Source organism: Hermetia illucens, chromosome 4, assembly GCF_905115235.1.
Source record: "Hermetia illucens chromosome 4, iHerIll2.2.curated.20191125, whole genome shotgun sequence".
Lineage (NCBI taxonomy): Eukaryota > Metazoa > Arthropoda > Insecta > Diptera > Stratiomyidae > Hermetia > Hermetia illucens.
This window is the reverse complement of record NC_051852.1, coordinates 109899415-109926838: the sequence shown is the minus strand read 5'-3', so window position 1 is coordinate 109926838 and position 27424 is coordinate 109899415. Positions and strand designations below refer to the sequence as shown.

Below are 27424 nucleotides of genomic sequence, written 5' to 3'. Positions count from 1 at the left end.
TTGAATACTCAATTTTTGGTGCGTTTCCTCGAATTGGCCACAGTATTTCTATGCATTTATCGTTTCTCCAGGTGCCAAAAAAGAATAACTCCAGCTGTAGACCACCAAACAGTCACCATTACCTTCTTCGGATGGAGGCTCGGTTTCGGCATAGATTTCGGTGGCTCATCAGCATCTAGCGAATGTACGACGACGATTGTTGTATAATATCCATTTTTCATCACATGTCACTATTCGGTGCAAAAGGGATCGCTTCTGTTGCTGGAGAGTAAAGAACTGTAAATTTCCATTCGAAATGCCATGATTTGCTCCGTAAGGGCATGCGGAACCCCATTTATCGAGCTTTTTCACCTTTCCAAGTTGTTGCAAGTGCCCGGAAACTGTCGAATAGTGTACGCCCAGTTTCTCTGCAATGTCTTTCACAGGCTGACGTGTGTCGGATTCGACTAACAAACACAGCTCGTCGTTGTCAATCGATGGCCCTGGATGTCCACGTGGCTCACTTTGAAAGTTTACGTCGCCTGACCGAAATTTTTCGAACCACCGCCGTGTGATTCGCTCGCTTACCATATCAGCTCCAAATGCGCTGTTAATATTCCTGGTCGCCTCCGCTGCTTTATGACTGAGTTTGAACTCATACAGAAAAAGTATATGTTCTTAGCTCTTTTCCATCCTTTTTTCCTTTTTATTCACTGTTATCACAACGATGGTCAAAACTGAAATGACTCCTTGATTAAATGTAGGAGTATTTATGCTTCATTATCCGACACCATCAGCTCCAACTGGTGGTGGTGTGATACAGCAAAATCAAAACTAACTTCACTTGAGTGCCACATCGGCCATATCATGTGCAACAACCTAATAATAAGAAAAGTGAAGAGTATAAAAGAGGGTTGCGTTGAATTAAATTAAAAAGAAGAAACGCAGTATAGATCCCGGCATTTAAGATGCTGGATTATGACATCATGCAGTAGTTATTAAAGCGGAGGACTATCACTTTTAAGATGCCTTAGTATGTGGAAATACTGTAGATTAGTATGGAATATTAGGAAGACCAGCAGTAACCGTGTGGCTTAAAAATGGTTTTCAGATGAATAACTTAGTCAAGCTAAAACCCTTTGAACTCTAGTCATAATTGGCTTGTCGTGATGATGGCGTTCTGAGGCAATTTCACATCTGAGTTTCTAAGGCTTTATGTAAAGCAAAATCTTATTAAAATCGGTTCATTTGCTATCTGTCTGTCTGTCTCATGGAAATGGCTTTATCTGTTTACTGGGACTGGAACTGTGAACGGGCACGCATGCGGTGAATAATATCGTTCTACATTGAATTTAAAGGGCGTACTGTAGCGCGGCAGGATTCGCGGCATTCGAAATTTATTTCGAATGTTGCGAATACCAGCGGGCAGATGGCGCCACCGCGCTCTCCACTGGGTTCAGACCTCGCCACAGGAGTGGAGATCAGAGTGCCATGAAAAAAATGGCATGACGTGTGAAAAAAAAGAAAAGGAACCAAGGAGTAGAGTCTGCCGTCAGTCTTTAAAAATAAATAATTTATAAATAAAGTTTAATAGTTGCATAAATGTTATAATTAAATTACTTCATGATAAAATAATTTTTATTTTAACCAATAATTTAAAATGAAATATACAGGGTGCGGCAGCATAACTTCCTTTTTTCAAAACTCAATAAAACTATTGTATGCATCGGAAAATATTTATTTATTTTTTATAATGTAGGTACATGTCTAAAGTTTTTATTTACATTGTTTTGAAGATCAAATCTTTTAGGTGACGTCCCCCATTCTCCATACATTGCGTAAACCGATTTCTGGCGTTTGTCATGACTCTTGTTAGCATAGCAGGTGTTATGTTGGCAATTTCTTCTTGGATGTTGGTCTTCAAATCTTGCAGGGTTCTTGGACGGTTCACATAAACACGGGATTTCAAAAAACCCCATAGAAAAAAATCACAAGGGGACAGATCGGGAGAACGTGCCGGCTATTCCAAATCGCCTCTAATTGAGATAAGGCGCTTTGGAAAGTGTTCCCTCAAAACAGCCATCGATGCTCTTGAAGTGTGTGCTGTTGCACCGTCTTGTTGGAACCAAGTGTACCCCAAATCCAAATTTTCTAGCCGTGGGAAAAAAAAATTCTGTAGCATGTTTACATACCGGTCCGAATTCACTGTCACTGTAACCTCATTTTCCTCAAAAAACCAGGGACCAATAATTCCAGCTGAGGAAATTGCACACCACACTGTGACTTTGGGTGAATGCAAAGGCTTTTGATGCAATTCTCGAGGGTTGGTGTCAGCCCAGTAGCCCATGTTTTGTTTGTTAACCGACCCACACAAATGAAAATGGGCTTCATCGCTTAGAAAAACAATAGCACCCTCGGGAACGACAACAAGAAGAAGCTCACACGCGTTCATCCGAGAATTGAAGTCACGTTCTGAAAGTTCCTGCACTATCGCCATCTTATAGGGATGAAAATGAAGATCATCACGAAGAATTCTTCTCACAGAACGATCGGATAGTCCAAGGGCAAATGTGTGTTTGCGCGCAGAACGCCGTGGCGATCGCAACATTGACGCTCTCACTGCTTCAATGTTCTCAGGTGATCTAACGGGCCGAGGGACTCCAGTTCTTCCTTTTGTCGCACTTGCAGTTTGTCTGAATGTAGTGACCCATGTAACAATTGATTTGCGGTCTGGGACGGGAGCCAACGGGGCTAAATTAAAGCGATTCCGAAATGCACGCTGTGTTGCAATAACCGAACATCCGCTTGAAAAGTAAACCTCAACGGCAAAGACATGCTCCTCACTATTCCAACGCATGATGGCGACTGAACCGTGTCGGGACAAAACTTTACAGTATCCCCTCTTGAACGAGACCACCAGCGCTCCGCTATGACATCAACTAACTGAGTGGCGCGCATTTTAAAAAAGGAAGTTATACTGCCGCACCCTGTATTATGAAAAAAGACAAATTTGAAATGATGCCATTTGGTGAACGCTCTTAGTAATTTTAATTACTATAAAAGTACTGTGTAGGCATGTTGTGTTCAGCGAATTATATAAAGGAGCACTTAACATCTGCGAACCGCTTCGGTCAAGTTGCTCCCTGGGCAGAGGTGAAGCAGCGTCTGACAGTTTGCCTGTGCCCTGGTAAGAAACCGTAAAGCCGTCTTCGCCTAATATTTTTTACTTTGCGTGCTAATTTAAATATCCAACTCGTTATCCATCACTGTTTGCAGGATGGTCAAGCCTCCTTTGCGAGGGATCCGCCTATTGAGTATAATACCTTTGAAAAAAAAAACAGAAAAAAACATTGGCAGGCTTATTTCACAGTTTAATATCGACTTGACCATTAAGTCATTAACGATGGATTCTGAGAAAATATGCATTTATCTCAGTGCGATTAAGTTAGTGCGGCTTTTCTCGGCTTGTAGAAGACAAGAAACTTTTCATCTTTAGTGGCATTTGCCACTGACTAGCAAAGTCGCGGTTTTTGCTGAGAAATGCGATGCTGACCTAACAACAATAATTTGAGCTCTCTTAGTTTCGAGATAGATTGCGTATCTTGGACCTCATTGCATCTCCATCCCAAAGCCACATGACATAATCAGCGCCAATTTAATTTTGTACACGCACGCACCGCAGCGTTGAAAACCGTATCCTATTAAATATTTATTTGGTCGATTACGACGTAAGCAAATATTGCGAAAATTGGCCAAAGTGAGCAACTCAAAGTTCAGAAAATGCTGTTGAGAATGTACAAAGCTAAAACTGAAATTCTGGGCGTCGCTGCCAAATTGGCATCGAGCCAGACTATGCAGAACGTTTGCGGTTCAGATATTCAAAACGTCCGGGACGTGGAAAATCAATAATAATTGTTGCATATTTCCAATCCATACACACTCGTGACAGCATACGAGCGCGTCACATATGTAGAACTAATAAATCAACAACGGAAAAAACGAAAAATGATTCATGTCTGCGCACAACACTATCAGCGTTTGCTGAGTAAATGAGTGTTACAATTTTTCGCAATAAATTTTAATTATGTTATCGCTCCAAAATGAAGGAAAAAAATGTGCGCGCTATAGTACAAAAAACAATAGCAATTATTTGATATCACACATGCACTGAATTTCCAGATAAGCATTGTCGCATCACGTCCGCCCCCGAGTCATTCCTGCTTTTTAGCTAGTCTTGAGGCAAAGCCATGAATTGCATGTTCCCTGATATGACGTGAGTGCCAGTGGATGCATTTTGTATTCAAGAATTGTGCTTATCTATGCGATTTCCATGAAAGGTTGCGAATAACGGATCACGATGTCTCTCGTTTCATTACGGTTTTTATTAGTCTAATTTGCATCACTTAAGACGGGGCTGTAGTGCTCGGTGGTGGAGAAGAGACTAGTCTCGAAACTAGAGCTTCAATCGATACCCAATAGCTTCACATACTAGGGCTATGTGCAGTTTAATGAAAGATTTATTGGCCAATATAAGTTATCTCATCCTGATTAGAAATTCTCAGACAGTCATTTGCAACCTCGAGGGCACTGAAAATGCAGGGAAGAGTAAAGATTTTGGAAATATGTCATGGGATCTAAAAATAAGATAAGTGTGAAACGATACATTCAACAAAGTGGCGTAAACAGACAAAGGAACTCAACATTGGAGTAATCAATCCATTTCTTTTGCGATCAGACTTTCCATTACGTAGCGTTAAATCAGATTTACTCCGTGTCATTATTTTCAGACAAAAATATGAAAAACCTAAATCGAGTATCTAAGTCGATCAGTTCCACATACAGGTAACTCTACAAAAATCCTCAAATGTTAACGACTTAGTGGGATTGGGCAATGGTCAAAAGTTCAATACTAAACACATACTTTCGTGGTATATCATTGGGAAGGAATAAGAAACTCTACAAGGTGGGGTGGGGCGATGTATCATCAATATCATCATCATCACTCCTCTATTCACCAACGGGTCAAAGGAGGAAGGGAACTATTAGTTCAGGGAAGTCTCTGTTATCCGACCGTTTCACCGGGCGAGCTCTATATTCATCGCAACAAGAAGAACCTAATGCATAATCAGCATCCCCCTGATAATGTTGTCTGAATGAAAGCTGCCCTGTGTCGGCACACTGCCTGGGTAACCATTTTATAATCGAGTTCCCAAGGGCCTCCATTCACCTTGTCAATTAGGTCCTGCCAGCAGGGAGCTTTGCTTCTTCTTATCGCACTGCGGAGTCTCCTTTTGGCTGAACTATATTATGTCATTTCGGTGTTCACCTTCGGGACGTTCTCCGGACAGGGAGAGTACCGCGCAGGTGCAGGTTAACTACTTCGAATGCAATGTTTTGATGGTCGCTTACCGAAAAGTCTTCCAGAACTCGCCACCCGTTCACCAGGAACCTCCGTGATGATAACACAAAGGTTAAGCCGGGAATGCTTCTTTCGCAGCCTACAGGCCTGAATCCGGTGCTTAAAACTATGAGTCCTATTCTCGCCGTCATTTCGAAAATCCGTTTCCTTCTGGAGTCTGGGTGAGGCATGGTCATTCAAGGGCCCTGGCATTAGAGTCACCCCGACTAAGATCCGCACCTTCCTGTCTAAGACATCGTTCTTTAGGCCATCAAGCCTGCGTCGAGATTTCGGCATCGTTTCATTCGGTGTTAGGTAGACGTAGGGAATACACCTCCCCTTCCTATTCCTTGTTCCGGTACCGTTTACTAATGAATACTAGATCAGCTTTTTTACCTCTACAGCGAACTGCGCCAGCGACTCATGAGCGTTTGCACTCCGGTGTAGATTGATCTGTAGGTTGCGGATCATATTAATCGGGTCCTAACTCTTAACAGTTCCGCTCTAAGGACTGAACACAACATATAATTCGCAGAAGTAATACCTATCCGGGCATTGGTTACCTCTCAATATTCACGCTTTATGGGCTCTTCTACTTTGGTCTTTTCTGTCAGACAGCCAAGATCTAGGATTTTCCTTTTTTATATTTTATTGTTTTCGGGTCTAATTCGACGAGGACTCTACCATACTTCGTTTTCCGAATGAAGGACACTTCTGCTCCACTGTTTTCGGGTTTGATCTTATATCAGATCTCGCTAAAGTTTTCGCAAATGTCTTCCCTTCCGCCTGTTTAACGAGTAGGGCTGGAGGTCAAGTCCATCTTCCTCTCAACTTTTCTTTAGGCGCTTCACCATTCGTGTCTACCTTGGCATAAGCCAGATGACTTTCTCCTCGGCGTCTTCTTTCTAGCCTTGAAGTCAGCCTGGATGAAGTTTTCTTCAGATGCGCCCTCCTCTTTTCGTTGTTTCCCCAGTTCGCTCTGCGATCCGTCTCCCAGCGAGAAGTCCGGCTGCTTCTGTTTTTCGTGCATCTTCCGGTGCTATTAATATCTACCTGTAGAATAAAATACGATCCTCAAGCTTCTCTAGATCCATCAGACCGTTTTTCAAACCTTTGCTGATGTTTTTCTTTCGGAGGATGGTTGCAGACTACACGCACTACACAATTTTCGCGTACTTCCTGATAAGCCTTTCTCCTTCGGCTGTCACAGGGACAATCCACTGCGCTTATATCCAAAGCGATCTGCCCAGTTTCAACGGTTGTCACCCCTGTCTCGTTTGCCGCATTACTTTGCGAGTTTTCTTCTCGGGTATTTTCGTCCTGCCTGCAAACGAAGCCAATCCTTTCCCTGTCCCTACTTTCTCCTCAGTTTTATAATTTTTTTTCTTCATGGAAATTGTACGAGCGCATCGTGTGCAATAGTTAGGAGCGGGTGTATTCTCGGGTACAAAGCCCCTACCCCAGTTCCCTGAGGCTTGACGCGCTTAACTGATCCCAGAACTCACGAACGGATCATCGATCGTCCAGGACAATCTACTAATACCGGTTCAATGCACACTACCCGACCAGGGTGCCTAAAAAGCTGGCTTCTAATATATGCCCCAAATACCACTGGCAACCCTTTGTCGACGGGTCCGGAGATTCTTATTGTGTCTGGACGTATATCGGCTATTAGTGGCTCCTCACCGAGAAACTTTTTGAAGGCTGCTAGTCAGAACTACTTGGTCGGGGACCCGTTAGGAATCGTTAACGATTCCTAAGGAAAGTTCCTGCTCATATCATGAGAGTTGTTGTACTCTCTATTCCGGATGACTGCGCCACAATTACGCCTTAGGGTTTCCATTCAAGTGAGTAACATGCCTTACACAGATTTCTCCGTAGTAGCGGTTGAATCTGGTGACGCCTCCAAAATCCATGCCTTGACCATAACTTCTTACCACTTGGAGAGTCAATATCTTTAGATTCCATGTTTATTTTTGGACAATTTCAGGTCAGTAGCGAACTACTGCAGGCAACTCCACCACGACTAGGTGGCGTTCCAGGGGAGGCGCCTAACTGCAGTGATATCCTGTGTGTCCGCTTTTAGAACGTTTGCTACTTTTTACACGAAGTCTGCAGAAACAACAGTGTTCAAATTAGTAAAAGCCTTCCGAAGAGGGTACTGCAGGATCGATACTAAGAAACAGCAACCTTCTCATTCCAATCTGCGTTAACCAAAGACCGCCCCTGTGTCCTGGTTTTTGTTATCAACATTCCTAAAGGTCGCACCCCTTTCTTAAGAATACCTTATCTGAACTGCTAGCCGCATTAGATGCAATGAAAGTAGTAGTAGTGCTATTTGCAATGAAAGTAGTCTGGTTGAAGGATGCCAATGAGAAGAAGATAATTTGCCTATGCCATGCTTTCAAAAGAATTTGCCACTAGGGTTAATACTGATTCCCTCAAGAAGAGTGGATTCATCCTCGTAATTCGAGGTTAATTTATTGGAACGATATGCGCTAGCTTGGGTCGACTGAATAGTCGACATGCTACCCTTTATGTTCTGGGATCCTGCCCTGAATTTTGTTAGAGTTTTCCTCCATCCTTCAAAACGTACCCTCTCACATCATCTTTTGGGAGTTTGCCATGATGAGTTGCCAGAAGGAACGCTGGACAGATTATGTCCTAGAAATATCGGTTACATTAAAGCCATTAGAAGACTGGGTAAAGATTGAACTTTCAATCCCATGGAAAGTTTATGGACGGAGATCCCCCCTCTTCAAAACCGATGAAAACTCGTGCCGGTCACCCATTACTAAAAAGTTATGTACCCTTAAAGTGTTTTTTCTTATATCATCATAGAAAAGTTTGGATTGTCAAGCCTAACCCTTTAAGGAGTGAGAATAGGGAGGCTACGCAAAAGACAGGAGAAGGCCCTCCCTCTCTAACCCCGTTAAAAAATTGCGATGGATATCGCTTTTTAAAAAATTATGATGTACCAAACTGGGCTATTTTTATGTCAAAACAATGGAGTCTAACTTCGGACTCCATCTTCGCAGGCGAAAAGGGGGGGAAATCGCAGCAGCCACTCCTCCCTTGAAAAGTTATGACATTTAAAATGGAGGAGTATTTTAGTATTATCAAAGTTTGATTTGTCAACGCCACCTTTCTATCTCCCAAAAAAACCATGAGAGTCACTACTTCTTAAAATATTACGGGGCCCCGAGAAGGGGTATCATTTCCCCCTCCTTACCCGGGGGGGTGTTTTGAGTATGACCACCTCAACTCTTTAACAGTGTTGGAAAAGAGGGGCCCTCTTCTTCCTCCTGCACACCCTCTTCATCATCTTTCTCCCCGTGGGTGGCGCTGACAAACCAAACTTTACCGTGATAATGGGGACGCGGGGAACCGCCGCGAGTTGCCAAGGAGGTTTGAGAGACAAAATCTCCAGCTTTTCCTTTCATACTCTCCTTTTCGTCTATACAGATGGAGTTAAGTTAGAAGTTAAACCCTATCGTTTTCATATAAAAACAGCGCCATTTTGGGGCGCCAAAGCTTTTTAAGGGAATATGGCTGCCGTAATTGTTTATTGGAGTTGGAGAGAAGGGACCTTTCCCTTCTTATTTCCCACATTCTCTATTCTCTCTTCTTAATTAAGTAGGCAGTGATATAAGAAAAAACACTTTAAGGGTCTAAAACTTTCTAAGGAGGAGAAGTGACGGCTACGAGTTTTCATCAGTTTTAAAAAAGGCCCTTCCTCGTCCCTAAACTCCTTGCCCCCTCTGGGGATGGGGTTGAAAATTCAACCTTTACGGAAGAGTGAGTATCCTTTTCGCGACCAAACTTGCTTTGATAGTATCAAGCTATGTGGTACTTTCTTTACTATTTGTATATGTATATCTGCTAGTTTTTTTTCTACTGCAGTAATAAATCACTAATGCAGGAGTCCATACATATGTTACATTAGAATTGAATAAACTCACAGCTCTGCGACTCGATATAAATATCCAGAACACAGTCCAAACTGCCCATGCATTCATTTTCTGTTCCCTACTCCATCCACCGCCCTAATTGAAAGAAACCGAACGATAGAAATAATTAAGATTCCCACAATGCAACAGTTCTACCCTTCCACTTCTACCCAGAAGCACTTTACTTACATTTTCCACTCGAATCAATGGAGCACAATAACGATATTTCCCAATGTTGGCTTTCCCCGATGCAATATTCAAGAGATGTTGTCAGTGACTCCTTCCCAATTGCTTTTACTGCTCCTCACCAGCAAAATCGTCTGTTACTATTGCTCCCCCATAAATCTCCTCGGGGAGGAATATTGAATACCAGAAATTGCAATACATGCCGGGCACTTCTAGATTCTCCGTTCCCACTGAACCAACATGGATAATCTCGTTAACATAAAAAAACTTCCAGGTCTTTTCCATGAACAAGGTCATTCCCCCTTTCATCGATTATTTTGCAACACGCTCTCGAAGCGAGGCATAGGTGGCTAGGGAGATGGTGCCGTGGCCGGGTTGCGGCTGGCGTAGGCTCCACGTCCGCATTTATGTACGAAGAATAGACAACTCGGGCTCCTAGACATGGAGTCATTCTCGTGCTTGCACCCACACGTCGTATGCATTCTGCATTCAAGATAATTCACTCGTACCTCTGCCTTGTGTGATTCTGTATTTGTTGATATCCAGGAACATGGCTATGCACGTAAGTTGAACGTGGCTCATGGCTCATTCGGAGGAAGCATATTGTTGTTGGCGGGCACAACATCAACCCCGCGGGTCCGTACTTCACCTGTGCTACATACTGCCGGCGATGGAGCACTAATGCCCAACAACAAACAGCAAACTCCAAATATACAAACATCTCATATGCAGTGTGCAGTAGCAATGACATGTTGTTTATGTAAGATGAATGCACTGCAGCGGAATTGACGAGACAACGGAGCTCTGTATCGCAATGGGACACGGCGGGCTGGAATTCCACCAAGGCGTTGTTCGTCAGGTAAAAGGATACACACAAAACACAGCCATGCACGTATCTGAAATGGATAGGAGGAAGCAGCGCCTGCAGGCAGCGACGTATGTCTATTCAACATGTGTGTACGCTTGGAAACAATAAGCTGGAGGCGTTTCAGATGCAGTTGTTCTGGATATCTCCGGGTAAATTGCATATAGGATGATGTTTGACGTCCAAAGCAGCAGTTCTCTAAGAAGTAACCCAGACAGCTTTAAGGGAAACATAGACGCATATCTCCGAACAGATTATGCAGTAAATGAAGGATGTCAGAAGACTCCCAAAGGCAAACTAAACAAATTTCTGTAAACCTTACAAGAGATAATCGAGTATCACGAAACTGCGCAGCTCCTGTATGAACCTTAAGAGTTTCATCAGTTTAAATCCATTCAAATCAACGAGCTTGTGGTCATAGATTCAGAATGGTGACCCATTCTTGGGCATATCGTAATCATGACGCAGCCTTTCAAGTGGAAAGCACCAAAAACCACTTAATCTCAATCACAGAGAAATTTTTCAAAAACACAGACTTTGCTATCGCTCACGCGTACGCATAACATGCATGTTGTATCTACATATCCACCAACGTCTATAAAATGTAGGCATCCAATAAAGCAATCATTTTCCTGGGCCTTTATCAGCATTTTATGACGTTAATGAAACTAATTATCTGGAGAACATTGAAAGCAATAAAGTGTCTACAAAATTAATAAAATGTACGAGGGCAGTTGTTGAAATGTAAGAGTAGATACCGGCATTTACTTGGGTGCTCGTAAACTTATCTATACGCAAAAACTGACACTCCAGCTTTGTTTGCTTGTGATAAGGTTTTGAATGGAACTTTTCACTCTTTTAAGGTTTGTAATCTGGGTTTTTAAGATCTCTCCATGCTTTTCAATTATAGCCTCTTGTGGTTTTGATTGTATTATTTCCGCGCCAAGTAAGCTCAGTTCTTCTCGTTTGTATTGACATATGTGATTGGACCAGAGCGAAAAGGCCATCCTGGGTGGCCGGAGACGATGAAGAGGGGAGAGCTATCCCAAAAACCTCAAATGTTGGTGAAATTGTGCCAATTAAGTATAAAATGAAAATTCAGGACGAAACGGATAACCGGCGGGAGTTGTCTGACTTAGTGGCTGGGGCAGGTTCCCATAAGGGACTGCACCGCATCGAAACCGGTAATCGTACGGCGGGTCGACGCATAGGCGCGACGATGACCAGGAGCATGGCTCAGCCTGCTGCAGCTATTTCCCCATAACCTATGCCGACCACTTCAGCAAGTTTGCGTAGACTGTGGGCTGAGGAAATGAACCTCTTTATCATCCGGCACTTGCTACGAGATAACAACTGCTTGGGCCAATAAAACATCTTATTGCCCCTTGTCGTACCACAGGTCCGTCTAGCGTGTATTGCAATACTCTCAACTGACATTGCAGCGACATAATCGTGGTCATCATCAGGGAGTGTGTTCGACTTTCTTCTCGCGATGGGAGGCGTGACCAAGAGTCAATGCCTCACCACGCTACACTGCGGGCAACAGTTTCAGTGCTCACCGAAATATTCTCCTTCACCATCCAGTTGAAATCTCCGCTGAGGTTCGAATTTTAAAGAGTGTATAGAATTCTCGGAAATTGATCCTTTGCATAGACCAGGTATTTCCAGGCTTTATGTATCTCCAGCAACTCCGAGAATTCTACCTCAAATCAATGGTGAGATTGCATCTTGTCTGTATGTTAATGAAGAACTACAATCGCTGTATTGTGGTACAATTGCACGGTCAGAAGATTCGATTTCGCGTTATTGGTTTGAACGACCGAAGGGATCGATTATGGAAAATTTGTCGGGAACGGCGGCGTGGTCCATATACGGCGCACATTGCTACGCCGACTGAAATCAACACTGGCAATGTCACCAGACGTGTCAAGAACAAAGTGCAGAGGGTTTACCCGAAATATGTCATCCCCAGTGAGACAACCGTAATTCTGGACACTGAACCAGAAATTGTGTGGGACACAATCAGTTGTGACGATATGGCGAAAGTCACTCCAGACGTGTTCAGAATGCAACGTACTTGAAGAACTAGCGCAGCTTTTTCAAATCATTGAATGAATCCGAACAGAGCAACCGGAGGGTGATTGAAGGGATGGACTTTGCAGGTCTGTTACTGATGTTACTGAAGGGGAGGTTCGACGAGCAATAAGCAACTCCAAGAACTAGAGGGGCCCTGATTTAGATCGGGTGCAGAATTTCTGGTACAAAAAGTTCATCACTTCACACAGTCGACGGGCACATAGGATAAATCAGGGCATTAATTGGCCAGAGGAATTCCCAACCTTCCACACTGCGGAAATTACCTACCTTGCATCAAAAAAGGACACGGTGGGAAATTCCGCAACTGCAAGACCGATTTCTTATTTACCAATTGTCTACAAGTTCATAACGTCCATTATTAGTAGAACGGTCAAGGCGCATCTCGAGGACAATAACATTCTGTCCTAGGAGCAGAAGGGAAGCCAAGTGAATCACGGGATTTCAAAGAACAACTCATTATCGGCTCGGTAGTTGTAGGACAGGCAACTAGAGGCCAAATAATTCTCTTTAGTTGCTGTATCGATTATGCCAAGACTTTTGACAGTGTCTCGCACACCTGGCTATATCTGCACTGCTTTGATCCCAAATATATAGTTTTTAGCGACAGTTCTCGAAGGGTGCCATACCACTTTGTCAGTGCATTCATTTGAAAGTACTAACATCTCAGAGACCATCCGCATACGGAGAGGCATCTTCCAGGGGGATTCGTTGAATCACACACGCTTTTGCAATAAAATTTGGCCTACGTGCTAAGTGCGAGCTGACATACTTGCTGTACATATATGACACCAAGTTATACGCTGGTACTGTCTATCGCTTTAAAAATCGGTTACAAATATGAACATGTTCACACGTGATTTCCGGATGCAATTTGGGTTAGAAAAGTGTCGAATCCAATCCACCCGCAAAGGGCAGTGGCATGCCGGAGATCGCTTTGATGACCTCCAGAAGCATCACTCATGCCGTGAAGCGGATGAACTTGCTTCGTGACATAGAAGGCAGAGGCGTGGTTGACATTACGGCACAATATCACCGCCAAATTGACTCGATACGCACTTATTTTTATAGCAAAGAGCAGGCAAGAACCCTTACATGTGGCTGTTTGTAAGTCAGATTGTAGGGTGACTCCACTTAACTTGAAACATCAATCTTTCCATCCTATGAGTGGGGTGAAGTCCAAGAGCGAATCGGTGAATGGAAGTTGAAGGAAGTGCATGGTAAACATGTGAATTGTCTCCATCAGCCGTTTGTTGATCTGAATTTGTCGAACAGATTGCTGTGTGCTGAGTATCTTTTTGATGAGAAGGAGGGAGTTATGTGTGCTACTCAGGAGGGCGTGGTTGCCACATGAGGTTATAAAAAGCTCATAATGAACGAAAATGTATGGTTTGACGTTAGAGACGTTGGACTATCTCACTTCTAGCCGGACAGTTATGGGAACATATTCGGTTTACCGGTATGAGCCGAAAGTTGTGCTCGATAGTCGTGCTAGGATTGGCAGATTCCAACTGATCGCCATGTACCATACAACGCGCATGATGTGCTGTTAGTTGATGTCGTTCTCCTTCATAATAGCAACATTGAATGGAAATACGTGGAGAAGGAGGTAAACTATGAGCCACTGGCTCGAGAAATCAAGGAAATTTGGCACATCGAGATTATATATAATATTGCCAGCTACAGGAGTTGTACCTTAATCCCTTATGGCTTCACTAGATGTCTTGGGGCTCTCAGATAGTCTGGTTCAAACCATGCAGAAGTACACCATTCTGGATACGTACTCGATGTTACGGGAAGTTCTCGGCGGATTCTTCATATGGATTATCACATTGACAATTATCGAACTCCGTGAAGGACTTTTCATATGATGAGCTTTGTTTCTCCTTCCTAATTTCGAGCTACTACATGGACTTTTCAATCACTCACTTCATTCCAACGGGTATTTCTTTCTAGTGCCAAAGAAATTGTGTGTTCCACAAGTTTCCCGAAACCACATTCCTCTATCCCAACTAAACCTCACAAAGTCCAAATTACCAATGACAGCTATTCACAAACTTCCTCCGGTCAGCTGAGCACCGGTCCATCTTCCTTCTCCGAAAGCGGTTACAAAGTAACCTACCTTTTTTAAATTTGTGAATTTGTGTGTGTGGTGACACATGCAGCATTATGGATCGACGTGTTTGGGTCTGCCGATATTCAGTGCAGGTCGTCAGCACAAGTATTAGAAATCGGTTTCGAGATGGCCGTATTTCGTCCAACTTCCACTATGAATGTCTTTTCCTCTATAGACTACCTCAATATTTGACGCTGACAATGATAGCTAAGTCGACCGTAAAGTCGAAAAGAAAGGTCAAATTAGTTTAGGTTAAACAGGTAAGGCAGCTTCAAATGATCAGGAGAGAAGGAGAGTATTGCTCCTATTATACCAGCGCTGAAACTTTTGTTGCGACGCCGCTCACATTCTGTTGCATATATGAAAACGTCTCCCAAAAGATGAAAGTGGACAGATTCTTCATTGAAGAATACTTCGCCGACATATCTTTATCTGGGATTTGAGCATAATTCTAGAACGTCTCCTCCTTAAATTGACTGCCTATAAACGATTTTCTTCATATCATTAGTTAGAGAGCCGACTTTTAGTTATACTGGGTTTTTCATGTTTCTTTTTTAAATTCATATGTATATAATTGCCATAGGCCCCATATGGAGGCATACCGCGTTAACCGCGTCTGACTCGTACGCTGACGAAGTCCTTCCAGTATAGACTCGGATCCTCCAAGCTCGAGTGAAGGCAACCCTTCAAATTCTTTTTGCCAATCAGATCGGGATAAACTCGCAAACAATCCAGAATGAAGTCAATCGAAGCAAGAATCGCAGCCATCAGGTGTCATGAAGATAGAGCATCAAAACCTGACGCTCATAACCACCTGAGGAAGATTATCATTGATACGAAAACAAACATATTTGCCTCTAGCCGTTAGAAAAGTCGGAATGACTGACTTCGTGATGATTGTAAGCTTACAGTAGCAAAATGCCTCATACGGGACTATACGGCAACTTTAAAGAACTCGTGCATTCTTAGAACTATATGACTTCACGCGCAAAAGGGAGAAGCCTGAAATGATCGACTTAAGAACCATAAGTTGCGGGGAGTTGGGAGCTAATGTAGTTACAGTTTTTTGTCCTGTTTAGCCTTTGTCCCGTTCAGAATCGGAATCGACTCGTTTTGTTCGGTTGCGCCATTTTGTTCTGTTCCGTTGCTTTGGCCCGCCTTTTGATCTATTTCTATCCACTTCGATGTTCAGACCAATTTTGGCAAGTGAATTCTCGTTAGCGCGAATTACATGATTATACCGTCGAAGACGCCTCTCTCGCAATTTTTCTACGATCGGTGCAACTCCATATCGATCACGGATATCCTCATTTCCGATATGATCATGGCCTATTACGCCACTTGTCCAATATAAGATCCTCGTCCCCAGCACTGAGAGAATACCAGTCGTGGAACGCCGCTTCATCCAAATTGCGCTGATGCGTGAACTAATTTCATAACACAATTCATCATAAGCTGATAGCATTGATCCGAGATATTTAAATGGCTCAGTTCTGGGCAGGTGTCTTCCACTGACAGTAATACTGTCTTTTTCAAGGGGGTCGATCGTCAAAAATACTCCTCTACCTAGATTCAATCGGAAACGGTGGTACATGAGGTAATCATTCCATTATTGAACACAAAGTAGTGTATAGGGCACTGGACGTTAAATGCCCCGTGTAACAGTGTCCACAACAAGATTAAAGAGCAGTGGTGAAAGGGGGTCCTCCTGGACAAACATGGACAGAGACACGATGCGGTTTTGATACACCCACCACACTTCGAACTTTACTTTTTGAATCGTGATAGAACAATTTAACACAGCGCACGTTGTCGTAGAGCATATCACATGAGTTCGTGTGCCTTCTCTAGATTCAGAACAGTTAGATGGTGTTTCTTCTTCCCAGTAACCCAATTGAACAACTCATTGGGCCATAGTGTTGGGTTCCAGCTCTTCGCTTTCCAGAGCTCAGATGTGATTTCATCAGGTCCTGTTGCTTTCTCGGATTTTATCGTTTGATTGCTTCCTCGGTTTTAGTACCGCTGACAGTTTCGTCCTCCGTGGTTTAACTTAAGTTCATGTCGAGTTGGCTTAAACCCACGGTCTTCTTGAGCCACGGATTGATTTTTTTATTACAATCAGAGTCCCGCTATGACAAGCAACAACGGTACCAGTCTATACTGAGTACATGATCTAGCATTGGTGGTGGATGCAAGTCCTACCTAATCTCTACCGAACTTTGGAGAACGGCACCCATGTTGAAACGCAACACCACGTTTGAAGCCCCAAGGTCTCTTGTCCGTTTGGAGGTAAACACAACTCCCATGAAACTCCCACCAAGAGACCAAGTGCTACAACTGGGCTAAAAGGATTTGAACCAGAAATTCTCTTGGGACATTTAATGCAATTTCCCATGGTGGCAGTATACCCGTGACAATGTTTCGTGACTGAAACGAAATTAGATGACTTGAGGTGCACACTCGGATTGACCCTTATCAAGCCTTGGAGCATTCGCCTACTGCATCGCGACCAACAAGCCAAAGTGAGTACAGCGTTTCCCGGTGCCACCACGAGGAGGTTCTCCTCGGCTACTTGGTTTTGGTCTGGCCGACAAGATTGCTATCCCGTCCTTCTTGCTGTTACCTCCGAGCACCACTCACGCTAACAGTAAAGTAGCATTCTTATCATTAACGCAACAGAACTGTTCGATATCCTGTGTGCATTGGTGCCGGCCTATTACAAGCCAATACAGATCTCTCTTGCCATACCAGGTGTCCAGTTTATCGTATAGATCTTTGTAATAGACTGCTCGGGTAACAGCGATCGTTTTCTTTGCTTTCCGGTCGCTTTTGGGTTGCGCTTTTAACTTGATTCCACGATTCTTCAACATTCGTAACGGTTGGTAATCGCGTAAATAAGATGACTTCTTCTCTTTTCTCCCGAAGTCACCACCATTTGATTCGCGAGGGGAAAGTATGTTCCTTACTTTGTTTTATCGGCGACTTGATTCGTAAGGCAGAAATCAACGGCCAGGTTGAAGGGCGAGGGTCTCAAGAAGACCTGCTTTGTAGTCAGTGACAGTGATAAAATGTCGGCCTTTTATGAGGATATAGCCGATTTCGATTCGCAAGGTCGTGAGTGGCCGCAAAATCGACTATACGGTTACCACTCTCATTGCTTGCTTTTCCCCGGTGGCACCTGTTACCGTCTGCCTGCCGCGTTCATGCTATTATCGTAACTTTTGCCACCACACAATCAAGTTTCTTGTAGAACGCAAATATTAATGCCACTTTTCCGAAGCGCTCTTGCGAGGTGCTCCGTGTTTCCGGTGGGGGTATCAATATTTAGCGGCCAAACACGTATTTGTGTTGCTTGGATTAATTTGCTTACACCCTAACGCTATCTATGCGTCAAGAACACTTGTCCAATTCTTGACCGGGGCCCGCCCTGCTGCGTCGACTGGAGTTAACGCCCTAGCATTTTTCCGGGGCTTCAAATTCAGGAGGATCATTTTTGTTTTTAACGGCATTGAATGCATTTTCTCGGTTGGCCCTATCATGGGATCAGTCACCAAGAGAGACCAGGTAGGTTTTAGCATAGTGGAAAAGTCTAGCTATACTTACTCTTTCTTCGTTCTCAATATTTCATTTTTGTTTTACTGAGGATAATACAGAGCACGTTGTCTCGAACCCTCCTCCTTCATCTAGACTTGGAACCAGCGTGGTGTGTAAAAAACATGGGGAAGTTTGATGTCTCACATGACTACCTTCAGTGAAAAAAAAATTACACCCTCCTGGGAAAAGCCATGCTTACCTGACTTATAACGAGAGATTGTATATGCTAATCTGTAGAGCACAAAGAACAGCCAGTTCCTTCATCGAGGCACCGAAAAGATGCATACCTTGTAAGGAACACTGTCATTGAAAACGATTATCGAAATGTGTTTCAAGATTATTAAAAGTAACTGTACCTGTAAATGTCTGTGAAGAACTCAAGGTAAAAGTTTCACGGAACAAGGGGTCTGAAGTCATTCGAAGAAAATGAGGGTAAATTCATAAGTATTGTTAGCACACGTGTACAAATAAAGATAGTCCCATCGGATTTCTCATTTTCTTTTATTTACCTTTCTAATTTCTAACCAAAACCTAGCGAAACATGACTAGAACTCTCGAATTCTCCACGTTTATTTGGCCGTTCCAATAGAATAATCAATCTTTAATTGTCTGTCATCTAACCAATCAACTAAAACCAATAAATTATGGGAGAGTATCAGACGACACAGACTCATCGATTAAACATTGATTTCTGAGAGTGGGTGCCGCACTCAGTCACAACATAAAAGAGTAATTTTTCCTCGGAAAATGTAGAAGGTCAACGAGTAACACAATTAGCGTGACCGCACAAAATGATATCATAATGGAGCACCACTAATGATCCTGCCATGCCTGCTGAGCGTACATATTTACATTGTGGACGGTTCACTTGTCACTAGTTCCAACTCGCCAACATTTGCGGGTATTAATAGGAGTGACCTTGTGTCGGTGTCCTGTCTCCACCACCCCACTGTGAGTAGTGCTTGGTGACCTTTCAGTCACCTCTTCCTTCCACGGTCCTGGTGAGAGAGGTAAGAGATATTTTTAGATCAGGGAAAGGTGACGGTGTCAATGCTCCGTAATCTATTTAGCGCAACTTATTTATACTCTCTTTAATCACGAAACAAACTAATTGAAACTTTCGAGACGTAACATCGGAGTCTGCCCCAGCGAGCTGATACCAACTAGCTTTTCCAGCTGCTCGGCACCCACGAGTTGGTGGTAAATTTGCATTATCAGCTGCCATATTTGCTGACACATTCCAATCTAAAAGCACATTTTATGCGCGTACGGAAATATGTGCTCTACGAGGCTAGAATTGCGAGCCTTATCGGTTGACAGAGCAAATATTTTGTCAGCAAAATGTGGGACTTTTTTAATGTGGAATGATTCCAAGTGGGGTCAAATTTGATATGGCTGTGACGAACGAACGATATGGAGCTCGTACATATGTTTTCATTATGTTCGAATTTCACTGAAACTATAAATTTAACTGGAATATCAGTTGATAGATAGAATTTCATGTAGCGTGTTGACCTTTGGTCGCGAATGAGATTGCAAACAAGCAATGCTGGGTTGTCGATGTTAATATAACAATTTCCAGTAATCGATTCTGCAGAGAAACAAAAGGGTCTCGTGTGTAAGCCTGCAGAAAATGGAAACTGTTTAGCAAAAGCAAATGAACGGTCAACAATAACAAAATGGTTTATTATTTTTCTTGCGACAAATTATACGTTGAAGAAAGCTAAACTTGACGATGTTTCCTGGGGTTTGGTTAATTGATTACATTTGGCGAACCTCAATGAATCATAATCATTTAGTGTATCTTTTTTGAAAGCGTAATCGTATTGCGACGTAGAAAAATGGGAAAGTTAAAGCGGCCTTTAGGAGGTATAAACTATAAAAACTAATCCCGGAGAGCTGCATGAGACTATATGCCTCCTCTTAATTTCTTTGTGCAATATAAGGTATCCGCACACGAAGACGAACATGAGCAACATGACCGGGATTCGGACTCGTGGTAATAAAATCGAGGGGCTGATACTCCACCAACTCGATCATCGCACAGTCATCATGATTAAGACTTGCCATCAGCAAGAGGTATGGCCTGATGCTGAGTCGACAGTCCTAAAGTCACTTGTTATGCCAAAGTACATACTGAGTGTCCATATTTTATTTTCGAAGAAAGAGGTAGTGTGAGTGGTTTCATTTCGACATCATGGAGAGAATATCAGCCGGAGCATAATTCTAATGCGAATGCATTGTCTTATACATTTTGATGCACACATTGAACTCCATATGGAGATGATACTAGTGAAATTATGTTTCTTTATATCTGGTGGAAAAAGATTTCTGGTAGTAATGAGGTATTTGGTCAGTGTGAGAATTTCCCATCATCAACAGTACTATTGTGAAGCGGATCTCACGTATCACTCCGCTGTTGCTCATCTCCATTTCATCTGGCCCACAAGCATAATGGGGCTCTTGCGGAGATTACAGACGTTTGGTTGCTCAGACGATTCCAGATCGCTACCACATTCCTTTCATTCAAAGACTTTGCGCATTATTTAGTAAACTAAACTGTTTTCTTGACCTTGGCATACCACCAAATCTCAGTAGTTCCGAAAATATTCCAAAGACAGCAATTTGCAATGCGGCGTGAGTCTTCCAGAGATTCATCAACTCTGTACTACGAAACTTAGACTTCTGTTTCTTCTACTTGGATGATATTTTGGGCGCCTCCTCCATCGATTCCGTGTATTTGACATACCTCCAGTTCGTTTTTCAACGCCTCCTTGACCATGGTCTAGCTCGCAACGTTGAAACATGTAAACTGCTCTAACAGCAGGTGAAATCTCTAGGCTATTCTAAGGTTGTTGCAAATGAAATGTCGGATTTTTCAATGAAGTGAAGTTAGTTATGATTTTAATGTTTAAAACTGCCGCAAGGTGACTCTGGTGGTATGGGATAATTGAGTATAAATAGTCGTTCGTTCGATCAAGGAGTCATTTCAGTTTCAATCGTCATTGAAGTTCCAAGTAAAACTCAAAGAAAAAAGCATGGAAGGGAGTCAAAAACGTCTACTTTTTCTATATGAATTTAAACTTGGTCACAACGCAGCGGAGGCAACCAGAAACATTTGCAGAGCATTTGGAGCTGACGCAGCAAACGAACGAACGACACAGCGGTGGTTCGAAAAATTCCGATCAGGCGACATGACCCTCCAAAGTGAACCTCGTGGACACCCAGGACCATCGATCGACAACGACGAGTTGCGTTTGATAGTGGAATCTGATCCCCGATCATCGATTCGTGACATTGCAGAGAAAATAGGCGTACACTATTCGACAGTATCTCGGCAATTACAACAGGTTGGAAAGGTGAAGAAGCTTGATAAGTGGGTTCCGCATGAACTCAACGAGCAAAACATGGCGCTGCGAATGGAAATATCCAGTTCTCTACTCAACCGCAACAGGAACAATCCCTTTTTGCGCAGAATAGTGACATGCGATGAAAAGTGGATATTGTACGACAACCGTCGCAGATCAGCGCAATGGCTAGATGCCGATCAGCCTCCACAACACATGCCAAAACCGAGCCTTCACCCGAAGAAGGAAATGGTAACTGTTTGGTGGTCTGCATCTGGAATTATTCATTATTCGTTTTTGGAGCGTGGTGAAACAATTAATGCAGAGAAATATTGTGCCCAACTTGATGAAATGCACGAGAAATTACGTGTTCAGCGGCCTAGATTGGTCAACAGAGATGGAGTGATACTGCTCCATGATAACGCCCGACCTCATGTTTCCAGAATGACGGTCCAAAAATTAAATGAATTACGATATGAGACTCTTCCTCATCCACCATATTCATCCGACCTCTCGCCAACCGACTACCACTTTTTTAAGCATTTGGATCACTTTTTGGCGGGGAAACAATTCAGCAATGAAGTAGCTGTCAAAAGTGCCTTTGAAGAATTTCTTAGCTCTAGAAACCCAGACTTTTACGAAACTGGAATAAATGCCCTTGTATCTCGTTGGGAGAAGTGCATTGAAGCTGCTGGTTCTTATTTTGACTAATAAAATTAATTTTCATAAAAGTTATAGTTTTTTGAAATTTTACTCAAATATCCGACATTTCATTTGCAACAACCTAATATCATCCCTGATTGCATACAATCCGACTGAGACAAAGTGCAAGCCAGCTTTCCACTGCCTAAGACGGTAAAATGTTTGAGCATGGTAAACCACTACCATCGTTTTTTGCCCAAAGCCGCTCATCACGGGACCCTACTTAACGTCTCCCTATCTGCTTTTAAATCCAAATAGATGCGGGAAGTTGTATAGCCTCCAGAAGTCGTCCAGACGTTTGAGATTAGCAAGCATCCGCTGATAGATGCTTCACTTTTGCCGTTCCCTAGCCGGGTTCGTCAACGTCTCAGACATCGCAGTAGGCACTGCGCTTCACCAAAAGGTGAATCAAAACTGGCGTCCCTTTCTTCTTAAAGCAGTTGAATCCCGCTCAACGAAACTACATCACCATTGTATATCACATATTACCCGCATATATGAGCATCAAATACTTCCCTTTTTCCCTCAATAGCTCGACAAAGGGCACTTTACCTTCAGGACCGATCGACAAAGTGAATAGAGATCCGTGGGGACTCGCTTATAAATTTGTCACCCTATCGGGGCTCTGCGTAGGGGTATTATTCATACGGTTTGATGGCAACAGCGCGGAAGATCTTTTTCTCTTGTGGTAGGTGGGATAGGTTTCGCCAGCAAAAATGCCAATCTGAAAAGTTTCCAAACCGTAAACTACTTAGAGCAGTTCTACCTACTCCACTAGTTAAAAGATATATAGGATAATAAAAGGTTGACTTGCCTGAAGGTTTATCTGCTTTACGTACCAACCCAAGCTTCCGCCCCTCCCATAATGCTGAAAAGGTGTCTTCCGCGATTCATGATCCCCACAACTTGATGACCGGCTTTGTCTGTGCTATAAGTTTGCACGCTTTCTTTCTCCATCAGGACCGGAGGCTTTGCGTCTCCATATACTACTGAAAATTAGTCTCTCTCTACGAAACGAAGTTTCTAAAAACCTACCAAATACATACTTATATTCTTCTCTGAGCAGAACCCTTTTAAAAGTTACCCTTGCTTCGCTAAATAATAAATAATTTAGGTTGAGCGAATGTTAGGAAATCTCCTCTGTTCCATCAGAAGTTTTTCTGCTGGGGAATGTGCGTTATTTCAAAATTGAGTTTGATTAACCGCATCTCTTCAAAAATCATAAGACTATCGCTTTTGTTAGCCAGTTTGACAGCCTCCCTCTTTTTCTCTAGGTAGGTAGAATAAAGTTACCTCGCGGTCAGATTAATTTTATTTTTCCGTTCCAGTTAACGCCCATCTTAGTTCTGGGTATTTAGCGGTAGTAGCGATATGACTATTATTATGTAAACCCTCCTTTTCCTCTTGTATATATATAATATAAAACTCCGAGTCAATCAGCCCCTTTGTGCCGCCCCTCTAATCAGGCCTAGTAGAAGGCCATCACTGTTCTTCTTCTAACGAAAAGGACGCTCTTCACTTTCCTAAAATGCTTAGATTTCAATATTTCCAAAAAAGTGGATCATTGTGTGGTAACTTGAAGCGCAATGAAGCGTCTGATTGCTCTGAATATTAAGGGGTGCAGTAAGGGTCATATCCGGGGCACAATAGTTCTTGAAGGACGCGGTGCGACTTTTCCTTAACAGAATAAGGGTCGTATCCAAATTTTAAATGCGTTTTGACAGGTAGGGTTTAATGTGTAGCCCTCCTGATGTCTTATTAATTGGAGATTACGTATCCCTACCTTCCAAATACATGTTTAATTTATCGAACTATTACAGACTATCCCTCCACGTCGAGTGTCTGGGGGAAGTAATGATAACCGAGTTCAACTCAATATATTTTGTGATCCAATTAAAGCTGAGTTGTTTTAAACAGATTCAAAGAATTGTCGGCAGAATGGCATTAGAGATATCTGAGATAAGTCAACAATAACAGTCTAACCCGTACTGCAGAAGCTATAAAGAATGTGAGACGTTGAGGTTGATCAAAAGGCCATCTTAATTTGATTTGTGGCAGCCCCAAGGGAGTAGAGCCAAAATTTATTGGTACCCGATTAATTAGTTGGTGGAGTATGAAACCTATAATTTCAGGGACCTGGTTCTGTGCTTCTCATTGGACATCAGTTATAGCAAAGCTAAAGAAACGAGGTGAAGTACCTTGGCAAATTTACTGTACGACTTATGGCAACAGGCAAATCACAATGCAAGCAAAGACTTGGTGATTTATAGCAGTATCTTAGTTTCTTAGTTCCACAGTCTTTTGATTACTCCTCTGCATCTATTGTGAGAAGATGGTTAGTGAAACTTACCGCACTCTTCTTGTATATGTAAGAGCAATGCTTCTTTCACGAGGGTGTTGGCTCCCGTTAAAGAGTTTGTTTGAAAATAAATGAGATTCGCAAAATTAAGTGAATAAGTATGGTAAGTTGAATGAACGTTAAATACAGTAAACTCTTTTCTCTCAACTCATTTGTAAAATAAATGTTATCCTAATCGAAGGCAATGTAATCAGGTTGATGTCCTAGGATAGTGTATTCTATCCGGTAGTATGTTAGCTAGTTTCGTTAAGTAGGAGAGCCGCAGTTCAAAGCACTCAGATCCTTTGCTGTGCCCAGTGTACTATCCGCGGCGTTTTCAGGTTTCTACGAGTTTGAAAACATTTTCCAGAGGCAGAGTGCCCAGATTCTTCGTTAGAGTTAGAGTAAAACCGAGATATCTTCGTCTGAGCACGGAGGACGCCGAGCAGCTGGATATGAAGTGCAGGACCGTCTTTTCCTCCTCCTCACATTGGGTGCATAGCAAAGACTACACGCCATTTTTTCCATATGGTTGTTTAGGGACCGGTCTTCCATTAAAAGCCCTACTAAGGCTCGCATATCCCACTTCTTAACGTTCAACAAAAGTGCCACTCTAGCTGCCTCTGGTTCTTCCACAAAGATGTTCGCCTGCCAGTAGGAGTTCAAATTTCTATTTCTTACAATTTCACGTTTCAGAGTAAACTTGCCAGTAGATGCTTGGATGCTAAAAGCTGGTTCTGGCCTCAGAATTGTCGATCCAGACCCTTGGCATAAATGCTATCCTAATCAGCGATGTCCTAGTGCCCTCGTACCCACATTAAATCACTAAGTAGGCTTCATTGCTGTAGTAATACTTAGGCAACCGAGCGTTTGAATTTGTGTCGGGAGCTTCCTGCTGTTAGCAAAGTTTAGTCTCGGCCGGCAGGCGATGCGTGCATACATCAAAATGGGTTTTATTATGGGGGTATACATCAAATGACTTCGTTATGATGAAAGTTCCCAGGTCTTATCTGCAGCAGTTTTACAGCACCAGAGCAATCTGCGGGATTTTTCACCTTGTTTCTGGGTATGGTGCTTCCACGTTCGCTTGGAGTAGAGATGTACTCCTAAATACTTGACAAACGGTCATACGTAGCGGTTTGTCAAGTACTTAGTCATATTTGGTTAATAAGGTGGGTAACGTGTGGCTACCCTATTTGACCTAGTGAGCATAACTAGTCCTGTCTTTCTAACATTCACCGCGAATACGTAACAGAGGCACCAATCAACCGATAATTATTACGTATGGCTCGGTCGTCCGCAAATGTTTGTTCGAAGATCTTTGTATGCTCCTGAAACCATAGCAAGTTCCATTACCCGGAGCGGTAACAGAGGAAAGAGAATTAATCCCTCCTAATTGATTAGCAGCGGATTAATTCCATCTTGTTTCACCACGCCACAAATAACCTCCAACGAGGTACAATTTGAAGACACCTTCGATGTCCATGAATGCGCCTAAGACGTATTCTTTTCGAACATCGCCCCTCTCTATTTTTGCCATGAGCTCTTGGGGTGCTGCCTCTGTGGATTTTCCTTTCTGGTAGTCACGTTGCTTACAGTGAATTAGCCACCTAGGATTGTATGTATCGCTTATGAACCGATCAACTTTAGAGTCCTTTTAGTAGAAAGGAAGTTACACTGATTGGTGGGAAGCTTTTTGCGTCCGTGTAGGTTTCTCTGGTTTAGGAATCACCTTATAACCTTCACATCGCACCAGTTGATTGGAGGATACACGGTATATATTCTAAATATTCCACGCAACCTTTCCCTCCATTACTAGAACAGGAACAGGAACGCCCGGACCCGCCTTGTTGCTTTTATATCGTTGTGGTTCTCCTCTGTTTTGCCAAATGCACATTATAGCATGGGGTTTTTAACCTTATTTGGCTGACTCTCTTCAAAAGCTTCTCTCGTTCTCTTCTTTTCTCGTTCTCAGTGGTAATCATCGGGGTTAGTTTGTCAATTTAAACAAAGGATTTGATGTGACCCCCAGGTATCGTAACTCGGGCGCTCAATTCTATTTTCTTTGTCGCCCAAACCGCCTTCGACGGATTTCGAAATGCAGTGGTTGGAAATGGATTCATGACCATCACGAAATCAGTGTGATCAGGTGATGCCATGACCTCTCACCTGACCATTTTGAAGAAAGTGGCTCCAATACTCAGACTGAGAATTTGTAGATCTATTCCTGCCAGATACTCTAATAATCTCGGTACCCTCTCGTTGATGTTAGAACTTCACCAGCATATATTGTATGCATTAACATTACATCTTGCTATTACCCCCACACTTTTACTTTGGCATATTGGATACTTATGTTGAATGTTCCACTGAGAACTTTATCTACCAAAGAATCTCCGTATTTTCCTGTTGGCTTTTTATGGTTAGTTTGGCCGTTGGCATCGGTCATGAATCAAGCGAGCTTAGAGATTTTTGAAACCACCATGCAGGAGCACCATGCAGACTTTCATTGGCAGACAACAGATCAATATGTCGGAAGTTTAAGCGCTTGACTTTCTCATCCACAAACCTTGGTTCTGGTATGAGGCATATAAATGTCTTGTAGCTGTTGATCCGACGAATGATAAGGGCAGTGACTGCTTTATAATGCTGCAAACTTATTTACTTTAAAAGTTGACACCTGTAACGTGGCGATCCCAAATCCGTAGTGGAGCCGGCAGCCCGTTTGTTCCAGAAACTTCTTCATATCAAGGGTTCAGAAACGCCAATAGTGAGAAAAGTTCCCGGCTTAACGGCTCTCTCTGCTTTGCTGTCTAGCAGCATCCAGGCGGATACGTTGAGGCTATTCAGGAACC

The 27424-nt window shown here is 42.9% G+C and overlaps 1 protein-coding gene across 2 annotated transcripts in view; it reads left to right on the top strand.

Moving 5' to 3' along the window:
• Positions 1–27424, top strand: part of LOC119654644 (lysine-specific demethylase 3A) — a 308568-nt gene that overhangs the window by 7770 nt on the left and 273374 nt on the right. The window lies entirely within an intron of this gene.